The 14,744-nt window shown below is 46.8% G+C and overlaps 1 protein-coding gene across 1 annotated transcript in view; it reads right to left on the minus strand.

Moving 5' to 3' along the window:
• Positions 1-14,744, minus strand: part of ITGA9 (integrin subunit alpha 9) — a 362,363-nt gene that overhangs the window by 17,428 nt on the left and 330,191 nt on the right. The window lies entirely within an intron of this gene.

Consider the following 14,744-nt stretch of genomic DNA (forward strand, 5'->3'; position numbering starts at 1 on the left):
CTCGTGTCAGGCTCTGTGCTTTTCTTGCAATCTCTTGTCTGACTCACACAATCACCCCAGGAGGTATTTAGCACCTGTTTTACACAGCAGGACATGGAGGCCCAGAGAGGACAAGGGATTTGCTCTGGGCCACGTAGCTTAAAATGCAGAGTCAGGATTTGAACTCAGGTCTAGCCAACCCCAAACTCCCAATCTAAGCTGGTCACTAGCACACCATAGAGTACCTGGCTGACAGTGGCTCTTTAAAGATTATCTGTCAATTAAATGGATCATTTACTGTCTCTTCCCTGGTGATAAGGAAAGCAAACACAATCACCTTTGTCTCAACTGTCTTCATTCCCACAGCTGAGGTGGGGGGGGGTGCTGGGGGAGGGGAGGATGGTCATCCATGAGGCAGATCCTGAATCCAAAACATTATCTCTAGGGAAATCAGAGCAGAAACCATTCCTTCCTATGTTGGGATAGATCAAAGAAAACTGCCTACAGAACACAGTAGTCACTTCTGGGAATGGAAATAAGGTCTCTTTTCAGCACATACTCACTAGCTGTGTGACCTTGGACAGGGTACTTTACCTCTCTGAGTCTCAGTTCTCTCCTCTGTAAAACAGGGGTAGAACAGCACCTCCCCAGAGAACTGAAGGAACTAATGCATGCAGAGCGATTGGCAGAGCCCACCCCTGACACATGGCGGGTGCTCCCATCAGCGTCATTAGCACTGCTGGCAGGGAGATTTCTTTTGAGGTTGTGCATGGTTGGCTGGCACCCTTATTTAAAAAAACTATTTATTGAAGTCTAATATACATAGAGAAGTCTACGTAACCTAAGTGCACAGCTCACTGCATTTTCACGAACTGAATGCGAAATGCTTCTGTGTAGCCAGCACCCAGATCGAGATGCAGGATGAGACCAGCTGCTGAGAAGCCCCCTTCACGCTCTCTTCCAGTCACAGCCCCCACGAAGGGTAATCGTTGTCCTGACGGCCAAGAGTCTAGACGAGCATCACTGCTTTTGTCCACGCTCTACCTGGAAGGACTTCTTTCTTCCACATTAGGTTTGGGAGATTCCTCCAGGCTGGAGCATGGCATTCTCATTGCTGCGTGAATACACCTCGATTTATTTATCCATTCTACCTGGTTTGGGGCTATTACAAAGAGGGATTTTCAGACATGAGGCGATCCTGAAGGAGGAATATGTGGGGGTGAGAGGTGGTGGGACAGAAATGGGCTGTGAAGTCTGTCATCTTAAGCCTACTCTTTTCTATCTGGTTCAGATTAGAGACTTCTGTCTTTAAAGACAGATAGATTCATGTCTTTGAGTTACTGCCCCTAAAAGCTGTGGATCAAATCACCTCTCACATTCAGAATCTCTTGTGGTGTCTTGCACAGGTCAACTATGAAGCACTGTGGCTGAGAGGGGCACCCTTGGGCAACCAATACAAACTTCTCAGTTTCCTCCTCTGTGAAATGGGGAAGTAAGATAGTGTCTGAAAGTTCCTGGTCTCTGGTCGCATAGTGAAAATCTGCTGAACCTTCCTGTTGACAGTGAGACAGGCTGTGGGCTCCATGGGGTCAGCTGTAAAGTCCAGCCCCTTGGATCACCCCGAGAGCCGCATAGGGACGCTGCCTGCCCGCGGTGTCTGAAATGCGTATCCTGGCAAAGCTACCTTGGAGGTCTGGTTTTGTAGATACAGAGACAGTGAAGAGTATCCACTACAGTTTAGTCTGGCAAATTCCACAAGAATGCCCTGGCACTTCCCCGGAATGTGTGCTTAATCTTTTATTATTTTTAGTGATGCCATTCATCATCTTGGACATGTGCTTTATGCTTTGGCAAAGCTGGTTCCTGCACATCGCGACTCTAATCAACTCATTAAGTGGAAGGATCTGAGCAGCCTGAAGTTCTAAGAAGTCACATCTTAGATAAAAACCCACAGGAACAGCAGCATGGACCACAGAGAGAGAAGCACTGACAATCCAGTCTGGTCGCCACCACTAAACAGCAGGATGATCCTGGTGAAGCCCTTATACCTCTTTATTTTAATTCAAAAATTTAAAAAAACTTTTTGAATCAGCCCATGGTATTTTTTTTTTTTTTTTTTTTGCTGTACGCGGGCCTCTCACTGTTGTGGCCTCTCCCGTTGCGGAGCACAGGCTCCGGACGCACAGGCCCAGCGGCCATGGCTCACGGGCCCAGCCGCTCCGCGGCATATGGGATCCTCCCAGACCGGGGCACGAACCCGTATCCCCCGCATCGGCAGGCGGACTCTCAACCACTGCGCCACCAGGGAGGCCCCAAGCCCATGGTATTTTTTAATGTTTTTTTAAAATTGAAGTATGGTTGATTTACAATATTATATTAGTTTCAGGTATACAGCATGGTGATTCAGTATTTTTACAGATTATACTCCATTAAAAGTTATTATAAGATAATGGCTATAACTCCTTGTGCTACACAATAAATCTTTCTTACTTATCTATTTTATACATAGTAGTTTGTATCTCTTAATTCCATCCCCGGTACCTCTTTAAATATCTTTTCTCCACCTCCCCAGTTACTGCTCCAGTTCAAGCCTGAGCTTCTGTCACCAGCACTATTTCAGGAGCTCTGGAGGAGCCTTCCTGCTGTTAGAGTTATCTTCCTAAAGCACAGGCCTCATCACGCACTTCTCAGTTTATACTACAGATGGTTTCCCTTTATACCAAATATACATTTCAGGGTACCAGGCTCTTTACAATCTGGTCTCCTTCCTACCTTTCCAGCCCCTGGCAGGACCTGTACTCACATTCTAGCTGGTTAGAGTTATCTCCCTGTGGGACCTGTGGCCTCCTGCCTGTCTGCAGCCTGCTTTTGCCACCTTGGAAGACTCTTCCATTCCTGTCCAGTTGGCAAACTCCAATACTGCTTATCTTACAAATGTTCATATCCTTTCTTTTTTTTTTTTTTTTTTTGCGGTATGCAGGCCTCTCACTGTTGTGGCCTCTCCCGTTGCGGAGCACAGGCTCCGGACGCGCAGGCTCAGCGGCCGTGGCTCACGGGCCCAGCCGCTCTGCGGCATGTGGGATCTTCCCAGACCGGGGCACGAACCCATGTCCTGTGCATCGGCAGGCAGACTCTCAACCACTGCGCCACCAGGGAAGCCCTGTTCATATCCTTTGATCCATTAATTCTGTACTTGGAAATTTACTCATAGGCAAGAAACAAAAAGTACAGGAAAAGTTTTATATTCGAAGATGTTCACTGTAGAATTATTTATATTGGTACAGAATTAGGAATATCCTTAATGGAAAAGAATACAAAAAAGAATATATATGCATAACTGAATTACTTTGCTGTACACCAGAAACTAAACAAAACATTGTAAATCAACTCTACTTCAATAAAAAATAGAAATATCCTAAAAGTCTAACAATAGAGTGACAGATGAGTAAATTACGGCAATCGCAAAGTAGAATACCACAGAGCCGTTAAAATGATAATACATCTGGCTGTCAAAGTATGATTTTCAAAAAGTTAAAAACATGACTCTCATACAAATATGCAGCAAATACACGTTAAAAATTTATTTAATTCATGACCGAGGGAATCAGTAGGATGGTAAAGCTAGTTCAAAAAAGATTCTGAGGGCTTCCCTGGTGGCGCAGTGGTTGGGAGTCCGCCTGCCGATGCAGGGAACGTGGGTTCGTGCCCCGGTCTGGGAGGATCCCACATGCCGCGGAGCGGCTGGGCCCGTGAGCCATGGCCGGTGAGCCTGTGCGTCCGGAGCCTGTGCTCCGCAACGGGAGAGGCCATGGCAGTGGAAGGCCCAAGTAACGCCAAAAAAAAAAAAAAAAAAAAAAAAGATTCTGAGAATGTGGGTAGTTACAGAAAAAAAAAGAATAGAAGAATGTTGAAATCAGATACAAAACTGATTAATACCTTACATGGCAATAAACTATAACCTTTGGGATTATATTTTCTGCCAGACAGAAGTCATTTTCATCTTTACTGGCAAAAGGCATTTGTAACTTAGTTTTCTATAAGTTAATATGTAATTTCACAGAATATGGGCCCGAGGGAGTTAGGCAGGCCTATTAGAACAGTGTTGTTTTTCTCAAATTTTAATGTGTGTAAGAATCACATGAAGAACCTCGTTAAAATGCAGATTCTGAATCAGGGAGTCTGGATTGGGGCCTGAGCATCCACATCACAGTTACACTCACTGGTGATGCTGATGCTGCTGGTCCAAGGACCACACTTTGAGTAGAAAGGGGATAGAGAGTGCTCCAGGTGTGAAAGGACACACAATCATCTTTTGCCTGATTTCCAAGTTTTACATGCTTTAGAAAACATGATAATAAAATGGGAAAAATGATAAATGCTATAAAGTTATACAAAAAATCAATATCAATTTAGCATACAGAAGACTTCAGCTTTGCAGAAAAATGTAGGAAATTTTTTAGGTAAATAGGTGTTTTTTGATACTACGGGTATTGTTTTCTCTTTTTACTTTTAACTACTTTTTTAAAAAATTGAACATTTTAAAGCCAAGTTAAAAAAAAATTAAAAGGAGAGTCTCTGCTCCAACATCTTCTGTTCCAAGAAGACTGACCTACTCTGCTCTTTTCAGCAGAGTTAATCATTCTCTGAGCTTTTGGAAACAGCAATTTTCAACTTCTCTTAGCAGAGAAAATCTGCGCTAGCACCCCAACGTATAAAACAGAAAAAACTGGAGATTCTCTGTTTATAAAGAAGGTGGGAAGCTCGAGCCCTGCCTGGTCGGTCCCCCTTCCCAAGCCAGTCCCTTCTACCCCAGGCCCAGCAGCCCCAGAACCAACTCAAGGGAACCCACGGCTCCACAAAGCTTAGCTTTAAAACCACAGTGGAGCACTTCATCATCATCCCAGTCCTAAGTCCTCTTCACTCTGTAAGGTAATGATGTATCTTCCTGTCTATGGACTCCAGTAAACTGAATTCTTACAGAACAAGGATTTGAATGCATGTTCTCCCGTCACCTAGGCCAAGGTAGTGATTCATCATGTGATTCATGAAGGCACAGATTAATAAATTCAATGTCCTTTTTGCCATACCATTCGATGAAGTATGACTATGATTCAGTCTGCAATGAAGAGAGGATGAGATTTGAAGCTGGAGTTTCTGAGTGTGCTTCTTTTTTCTACTTCAAAAATATATCTGCAAATGTTATTTCTTTTGGGAGAGTCCTGGCCATCCATCCACACATGCATCCATCTGCCCATCCACCCCATCTGTCCATTTGTTTGTCTATCCATCTGTCTGTTTGTCCGTCCATCCATCCATCCACCCATCCAACAAATGTGTACACAGGACCTACTATGTGCCAGGCACTGTAGGGATTCATTGATGAATAAAACAGGAAGTCTTTGCCCTCATGGAGCTTCCAGCTTGTAGAGAATACTGGCCAGTTAGACACATAAATGCAAAATTATAACTTTAGAAAGTGCCCCAAAGGAGAGGTTCATGGTTAGAAAAGACTAAGATAAGCATGGCAGTCAGAAAGAGTCTTCTGAGGGACTGCTTGAGCTAAGAGTTAAAGGGTAAGCAGAATTTAACTAGTCAAAGAGGGAAAAGAACAACATTCCAGAAAGGAATAGCACGTGCAAAACCCCTGTGACAGAAGAGAGCCTGGCAGAGGTGAAGTACTGCCAACAGACAGTGGGCATGGAGGAAATGGAATGAACAAGAATTCACCGGAAAATGTTCAAGATGAAGCTGGAGAGATGGGAAGGCCTGGAGACTGTGTTAAGAATTATATCCTTTATATTCAAGCAGCTTGTGGCTTCCATCTGAAAACTGGCCCCATCTAGCTTTTTGATGGCTGCACTAAATCAAACCAAACCTGTAGTTATTTTGATCTTAATGTCTAATTCCTAAATAATTTAGTTTAATAGGTTACTTTCTTCTCATAAAACACTGAAATTCAAGCTTCTGACTCTCCTTCTCCATTCAAGTAGAGAGGAAATCGCTCCAAAAAGCAATGTAGAACCTCTTTTGTCTTCCTGAGGCATGGCTTTGAAAATTACTTATAAATAATCCCTGAGAATCATCAGATTCATTCATAAAATTACCTGAGAAAATTGTTGATAAGCATAGGAGCAATAAGGGGTGTTTTAACTATGCCATTAAAAATACTGTGGAATTAAACCTAAAAAAAAAAGGAATTATACGCTTTATCTTAAGAGGCATGGGAGGTCAATGGAAGGTTCTAACTAGGGAGTGACATGGTTTGCATTTTGCAAAGAGCACTCTGGCTGCAAAACATATCTAGATTAGAAGGGAGAACTTTACATGGGGGTTCAAGGAACAGGTCCGTTAAGAGGGCTGCAGGGGAAGTGGTTTTCCCAGCAGAGATCCACACTCCCAGTATGAAAGGAGAAAAAAGACTGAGGCTGAGGGGGAGTCTGCACGTTTCAGAGGGTGGTAGGAGGCTGAGAGATGGGGCGGCAGAAGTTCTGATCAACGAAGGGATAAATGATCACACAGCAGCAGACTGAAGCTGGAGGCCTCGTGTGTTGGATGTTAACTAATAAAACATAAGAGAATTGAGGAGCACGAGGATTTGCCTCAATAGAGTCCTTGAGGAGGACAGACATCTGGCAGGGGCGATGGCAGGCCCACACGCTGGGCATTCTGCCTGCTACTGTAAACTTGAACGCACCTGAGGCTGGCAAGCTGGCATCAGGGAACCACCAGGAGCCAACTTCCAGTCTGAGGCAGCTGGTAAGCCTGAACCACAGCCTTTGATTCACTTGTATGTTTCTGGAAACTTTTATGTTCTGACCACTGTAAATATGCCCAATGTCATAGCTGGAAATGCTCAGGTTTCCAAAAGGCCTGAGAACATGACCACAATGGGGTACAGCTGGCCCAGGCCTGGCTGGATGGAGGGCTTCCACGGCTGAGGGGACAGCTCAGCATCAGCAGCAACCCCAGGCCCCACTGCCTGAAGGTCAATTACAAGGGCAAGATGCTTTCCACAACTGACATCACACACAGGTCTCACAGAGGGAAGGAATTTATATAAAATAAAAAGTGGGAAAAGAAGAACATCTGGGACAATGAAATGCCATTTTCATCTGCTTCTAATTACATCTAGCAGCCAGTGGGGAAGGGGGCAGGGATAAAGGGTTGTGGGAGCTGGAGGAAATGTTCTCAGCAGAACCATGTCTTAAATCACTCTCAGAACAGAGCCTTCAGAAAGCATCCCCGCTCAGGGGAGACCGAAGACTTATGGAGATGACATCAATGAACAGAAAATAAATTGCATTTGGCAAGACGGACATTGTAAGTCTGTGCTGTGATAAACAAAGATGTCAAACTCGCCCCTGCCTGCTAGGTGCTGGGTTTCAGGAATTCCTTGCTCTGTTAGAATTTGCAGAGGAATGAGCTGGGCCGGTGCTAATCCTTTTATTGTTAAGAACGGGTCACATTTGTTGAGAACTTACCATGTGCCAGACATGGTGCTAAGAGGTTTTATATCTATTACTCCTGAGAAACCTTACGACTGCTCTTTAAAGGGAGGAGGGGAACGCAGCTCCTTTACCACAGGCTACGGAGGGCCCTCGATGAGTGCTAATTCTCTTGATGAGTAGCCGTGCATCTGGTTAGGGACCAGGCCACAACAGGAAAGAGTTCCAGAATCAACAGACCACTAAGTCAGAGCATGATGTGCTTCTGAGGTCACTGGAGCCAAGGGTCGCTCCAAAGACGAAGGTCCAGCTGTCACCACCCATGGCTGCATTCCTACCATCTGCCAGAGTGGTGCTCCTGCTGTGCGCGGGCCGGGCAACAGGACAGCAGGGGCCCAAGGAGCGGAGGATGAAGGGAGACTCGGGCTTGCAAACAGGCAGCCCTGCACCAGACCCGGCCCTTCCACTGACAAGCTGTGGCATCTCAGGCTGGTAGGTCCCTTCACCTGGGGGTCTCAAGTCTCCTCATCGGAAAATGGGAGTAATAATATCTCATTCACAGGGGTGATGTGAGAGTGATAGGCGATAATCACATCAAATGCCCAGCACATCACAAGAACTGAGCATATACGAATGAAAACAAGAAAATCGTTAAGCAATGGGACGCAAAGGGCACGTTGAGCCAAGCCCCCAGTGTCTGCGTGGAGACCACTGCCATCTGTACTCTACACTCCTGGTCGTCCGCCCACATCCCTCGGGTCCCTCGATCAGTTCCTTATGTCCAACCCCAGCTTTACATGCGTTCACTTCTAAGTGGACGGCACTGTCAGAGGCCACCTGCCCCAAGGGCACGTGGGGAGAGGAGGACCTTGGGGCTCATTACCTCCTGGGCAGCCCCTGGCCAGTGACTGACAAGTACAGGAGTGAGAAAGCCCAGCTCCCTCGCTTCAAGGCAGGATGAACTGTGAGGTGGTATTTGTGCTCCAGGCTCCGCTAAGGCTGGGGCCCCTGGAATCTCATCCTTGGTCCGCTTGTTCTCTTTCCCTATCCTGTCTCCTCACTTCTTTTCCCATCTCTGGGAGCATTTCCTTACTAAAATCCTTGCACCCACATCCTCATCTGAGGGTCTGCTTCTTGAGAATCTATCTTAAGACACCACCTGACTCCATCTGGAGCCCGATCTTCCCCTGTCCACTTAGATAATGCTTTCAATACTTGTTCAGGGGTCACTCCGTCCATGCAGCCAGCCTCTCCTAACCTCTTCAGCTCAGGCTTTCCCAGCACAAAACCACACTACTGTGCATGCCTGTGTGTGTGTGTGTGTGCTTCAGCACGTGTGTCTGCACACGTGTGCAAGTGCAGTGTTCACCCCTTGAGGCTAAAATTTTTTTTCTTGTTCATGTTTACCGGGGGGTCCAGTTCATGTCTAGTGAAAGAATTTGAAGGACTGGACAGCAGCCTTGTCCTAAAATACAACCTTCCATAGCAGTGGTTTCCTTGGCTCCACAGAGCCTAGGGGTTTGGTGAGGGGATGCAGAGGCCCCCAAGGGAAAATGGAAATACAAGTTGGGGGAGTTCCAGGCATCCCACCTCTGACTCAACCAAAGCACATTTCAATTTAGAAATGGGTTGTGTTGTTTAAAAACATGATAATGATTATCATGATGACAGCTGGAAATCATTGGTTTAGAGTAAACTGATCATGACTCTTGAGGTTTTGAGGGAGGGAGAAGCTATTCTTCATTTGCTTCCTCCCATCCTTGGCCATCTCTCCATGCAATGGGAGCCACTATTAACTGACTGCTCATGCGTAGGCACCAGGCAAGGGGCTTTGCACCAAGATGTGATCTGATCCCTCCCAACCCTTTAGGACAGATACTCCCTACATGTGACTGGCACAAACTGCTAGACCTCTATTGATGTAAAGCTACCTGTCTACTTCTATCTCCTCGGCCACCATCATCTCTAGCCAAGTGACGGTCACAAACTTCTTGCAGCCCCCTACAATCCACTGTCCACACAGTAGCCTGTGATTGTTAAAAAATATATATTGGATCATGCCACTCCCCACTCAAAACAGAAGCTTGCAATGGCTTCCCTTTGCAACTGCTCCCTGGTGTTATATGGTGTGACCCTGCCTATGTCTCTCATCATGGATGTCTTCACGTGTCTCCCATCATGGATGTCTTCACGTGTCTCCCATCATGGATGGCTTCACCACTCACCAGGTTGCTGCCACACTGGTGTTTCAGCCTTGAACACGCTAAGCTATTTGGCTCTTCATATGGCTCTCCCTCCTCACTGGGACACTCTTCCCTGTGCTTGGCAAGCTAATCCCTCCTCACTCTCTAGATCTCAGCTTCCCTGGAGAAACATTCCTTTAGATTCCCCTCAATCTAGAGCAGGTTACTCCCATGGAACTCACCTTGATTTGAAATAAAACCCTTGTTTGCTTCCTTGTTTACTCTCTGTCACCCCCTCAGTCAGCTCTGGGAGGGCAGGGGCCATGGCTACTTTGTTCCCCATTGCACCCACAGTGTCTCTACGTTGCCTGGCCCGTAGGAAGCCCCCAATAAGTATTCATTGAATGAAACTGCGAATAGTGGCAATCAGCAAACCACACTGGGATTTTCCTCAGTTCCTTATGGTTAGAGCTTAATTCTCACATTGGGGGTAGTGGGTGAGGGGAGAGGACCGCCTACCATCTTTTGATGATGACAGGGAATGGGGGAGTGATGACTTTCCAATGACCCTCTTCTTCATCGTACCTCTCAGTGTAAGAAGGGGGAAAACTCTCTTGCCGGGTATAATGTAATTTTTCACATAAATGGTAAAGTACAAGTCACAGTCTACTTGGTGACAGAAAATTGTAAAGTTTACTTCAAGATGCAGTAAACAACAAAAGAACTATAGGTGGCACCTTTCGAAGTAATCTCATTTACCACCTTAGATGATGCCCTCTGGGTTGGGGGGCAGTGGCAGGGAGCAAAACGGAGGGGAAACCTCCAGGAAGTAGAAAGCAGGTTTCCCATGTTACAGATGAGGTAACGGAGGCTCACAGAGCTTACCTGATACCCAAGATCACACCACTGGGATGTGAAGGAGACGGGATATGAAGCCAGGCTTTTCTAATTCCAAAGGGGGAAATGCAGTGCTCCCTGTTCACAGAGGACAAGGCCAAACTAGAAGTACTGACTTCCCAGAAGGGCCAAGACTGGGAACTGAACTTGAACTGCTTCAGAGAAAATGAAGCTGGAACGTGCTGTCCTGATCAATTCGTGCGTGAGGGGGAGGTTTATTCAGAAGTGAAAGCGTGGCTGCAGGATGGAGGCTTTGTTCTGGAGTCTGACTGAGACTGAGCAGGGAAAGCCCCCACTGGGGTGAGGAGAGCCAGGTCCAGTCTGAAGGGGCTGGCTGGGCTCCAAGGGTACCTGGGCAGTTTTAACAGACAGACTTTAAAACAAGTCAGTCTTTTCCAGAGTGGACACTTGCACTTGTCGGGGCCCTTTCATCCAAGAAGGCCCAGTGCCCTCGCGTGTGACTGAGTGGCTGCAGGGCAGGGAAAGGAGCACCAGGCTGGGGAGTCAAGAGCTCCAGACACTATTCTTGGCTCAGTGATGTGAGAACCAGGGCAAGTCACCCATTCTCCCCGAGCATCAGAGGCCCTTTGTTCACTAGAGGAAGAGGCTTTGTGGTTCTAATCCAGGCAGGGCACAGTGGAATCTCAGGGGACTTGTTAAAGTTATGACCCATCTCCCCACCTGCAGGGTAAGGGATGGCAGAGGAGGACCGTGGGAGGGAGGTGACCGCCTCTTTGGACATATGATTCCTGGGGCAGAAGGTGAAGGCCCCAGACATTTGCCCTGTCAGCAAATGTCAGCAAAGAAGTAGCTCATTCCAGCATATTCATTCTTAAAACAAAACAAAGCCCAAAGCACAAACACTGCTAAACCACCTATGGACAAAGACTTTCATGTTCTCTCATTAATGGAGCTGACAAAGTGGTCTAAATGACTGAACAAAGACTGGCTCAGATGGGAGCTCTAAGATGCACCAGGTGTTGGCTGGCCCCATGCTGTCTTCGGTATTAGAAAAGCACACGGGAGGGGGTATTTGTCACTTTTTAGCATCCTTCCAGTGCTGGGGAGTCCTCCTCTAGGTGAGTCTTGGGGTGAGGGTGAGGCTCTACTATAATAGTCCAAAATGCCAGCCACCTGCTCTTTCTGGGGTGCCTGGTACCCCAGGGACAGGGGTCTAACCTCAGCCAGTGAGAGGCTCCTGCCTGACTCCAGAGCAAGAGGCTGAGAGAAGCCAGGGAAGCAGTGTCCAGAGTACCATGCCAGGCTCTTCCTGGGGCCTGACCCAGCCTGTGGTCCTGGCGCCGCAGGTTTGTCATATCCCCAGCCGTCCTGGCAATTCTGAGAGCTACCCAATATCCTTCTAATCCATTCTGATTCTGCTAAAATGAGATGGAGTCAGTCTCTCCTGCTGGTACCTAGAATCTCAGCCTGGTGCCCACTCCACATGGCAATGCCTTACTTATCCATCTGTGGATTTCCATGTTCATCATGTATTCCACTATTTCAAAATATCAAGAAAACAGATTTGCTCTGTAACTCATACAAGCTTCTCACACAGTCTGAGAAGGGAGTTTGGGGTGGTGGCTCTCAGGAACAGAGCTGGTGTGCTGGAGATTCTTGGTTTGCCCCCGGGGAGTTTCTAGCCTCAGCTGTTGGCAGCACTGCCGGAAAAGCCGGAAGGGTTGGGTTGGACAGGATGGGAGTCCAGCGTGTCCTCAGCACTATCAGCGCTGAATGCGGTGACTCAGACCTCATCCACGGTTCTCAGGTTTGGGTTTGTACAAAGCCAGGTAAGCTGGCGTGGTTGGCCCTGGACATGTGCTAATACCCCACCTGGGAAGGGCACCTCAAATATATTATTAGTAAACAAGAAAAATGCCTCAAATATCTAGTACATATTTCTAGGTATTCAACCGTACGCCCTGTAAAGCACTCCCTGTACCATGGCGTAGAAATAAAAGACACAGTGAGTCCCAAGAAAATTATTTGATTTGCCTGTCAGTTGAATTATCACCATGTGCACTTTATGTGGTTAAAAACTGGATTGTTTTCCTCTTCTCACCCACACCCTGCTCGTTACCAGCAACAAATACACTTCCTGTTCATTCCAAGGCCATACAAATGTGGCGTCTGATCTAAAATCCTGTGATATTTTGCTTGATTTAAATTTGGTGGCTAGCCTCTATGGAAATTTCCCTTCCGATGAACAACTAACAGAGCGCCAGGCATTCAGAAGAAACATGTAGGGTGGAACGTGTTTGTTCTAAAAAGGCAAACCTTCCTACTCAGAAATTTTTTTTTTTTTTTTCTGCCAGGAAAGTTGAGAACAGATTGTAGTACTTCATCTTGGCTCACGGATTGAAAGGCGAAGTTATGGAAAGGAGGGAGGTGGAGGCATTGTGGGATTCCGACGGGTACCCTTTTTTCTTAGAGTACTAGAAAAAAACCAGTTGAAAATGAAAGCTTCTTCCAAAGAACTCCTGATAATGATAATATTACCATAGTGCTCAAAATGGAACAGTAACTAACGGAAGTGGTATTTTGGGGGCGTACAGATGACTCAGAATCCAACAGTGGGGTATTAGGCAATGTTTTCCTGGATCCCACAGCTCTGTGTTCTAATCAAAGGCAATGCGCCCATGATATTTTTTTTCATTTACCCAAGGGATTCCACCTGTAGGAAACCTGTTAATTACTTCCGTTAACTCTTAATTGGGAACACAGTGGTCTACCAGAACATTCCAAACCTCTCATGTTGGGCATGTATCTCATCCTATGAAACTTTTTAACCAGAGTTGTGACAATGAGCAGTGAATCTCCATTCTTTTTCAATCCCCAGGTAAAAGTCTGAATTAGCGGTTAAATGGCCAAAAGGCAAGGAGGAAAAGGCAAAGGCCAACTCCAATTTTTTTTTTTTTTTTTTTTTCTTTTTGTGGTATGCGGGCCTCTCACTGCTGTGGCCTCTCCCGTTGCGGAGCACAGGCTCCGGATGCGCAGGCCCAGCGGCCATGGCTCACGGGCCCAGCCGCTCCGCGGCATATGGGATCCTCCCAGACCGGGGCACGAACCCGTATCCCCCGCATCGGCAGGCGGACTCTCAACCACTGCGCCACCAGGGAGGCCCCCAACTCCAAATATTTGACCTTCCATAAACACTGACCCTAGGAGTGAAGGACTCCAGCGTCATTCCATTTCATCTCATTCATTTTCTGGTATTAAAATGACTGCATGTACAATTTCCTGATGTAAGTAGAGGAGTTAAGGTCTGCATCTGACAGTCCTTCCCTGCATCAGGCATGCAATACCCAGGGCCTGGGGCAGCTTTAACATCCTCACAGATTCTTATTCATTCTGTACCAGTTGTTGCTTTTGTTTCTTGCTCAGGACTGAGAGTTCATGGAGGGCCTGGGCATTTCTTTATTTTTCAAAAGATTTAATTTTATTTCTTTTTGGCTGTGTTGCATCTTCGTTGCTGTGCACGGGCTTTCTCTAGTTGCAGAGAGCAGGGGCTACTCTTCGTTGCATTGCGCAGGCTTCTCCTTGCGGTGGCTTCTCCTGCTGCGGAGCACGGGCTCTAGGCATGTCGGCTTCAGTAGTTGTGGCTCGCAGGCTCTAGAGCGCAGGCTCAGTAGTTGTGGTGCACGGGCTTAGTTGCTCCGCGGCATGTGGGATCTTCCCGGACCAGGGATCGAACCCGTGTCCCCTGCATTGGCAGGCAGATTCTTATTCACTGAGCCACCAGGGAAGTCCCCGGGCATTTATTTTCTCTATGAACCCTTCCTAACCAGGGTCTTGTAAGAGTGGGCTTTGCTCTGATCCTCATCCTAACATTTAGACATGTGGTGTCTCCATTGTTATTGGAAAATAAGTTAACCATTTTTTCTTTATAAGTAATTAATCTTTGTGAATTTTTCACTTTTGTAAATTTGTCACAGCGATATTCACTCTTCCAAGAGAGGGTAAAGTCTCCCTTGAGAGAAGTTCCAGGAAAGGAGATGCAAAACGCTAGCATCATTGCGTAGCTCATTGGCCAAACCAGTTCAGAGGCTGCTGTCTCCCCATGTGCCTAGGACCTCAGTGTGGGTGTCAGAGAATAAGCCTCCCCCCTGCCTCCTGCCCCTGAAAAATAATAAAAGGCAGCAAATTTCCAAGAGTACCCCTTTCCCTCCAGCCTCTCCCACACCCCACATCCGAGTTCCCGGTTGCCACATATTCCATCTTGAGGCTGCTTACCAACTGC

Source organism: Mesoplodon mirus (genome assembly GCF_964341445.2).
Source record: "Mesoplodon mirus genome assembly, chromosome: 12".
Lineage (NCBI taxonomy): Eukaryota > Metazoa > Chordata > Mammalia > Artiodactyla > Ziphiidae > Mesoplodon > Mesoplodon mirus.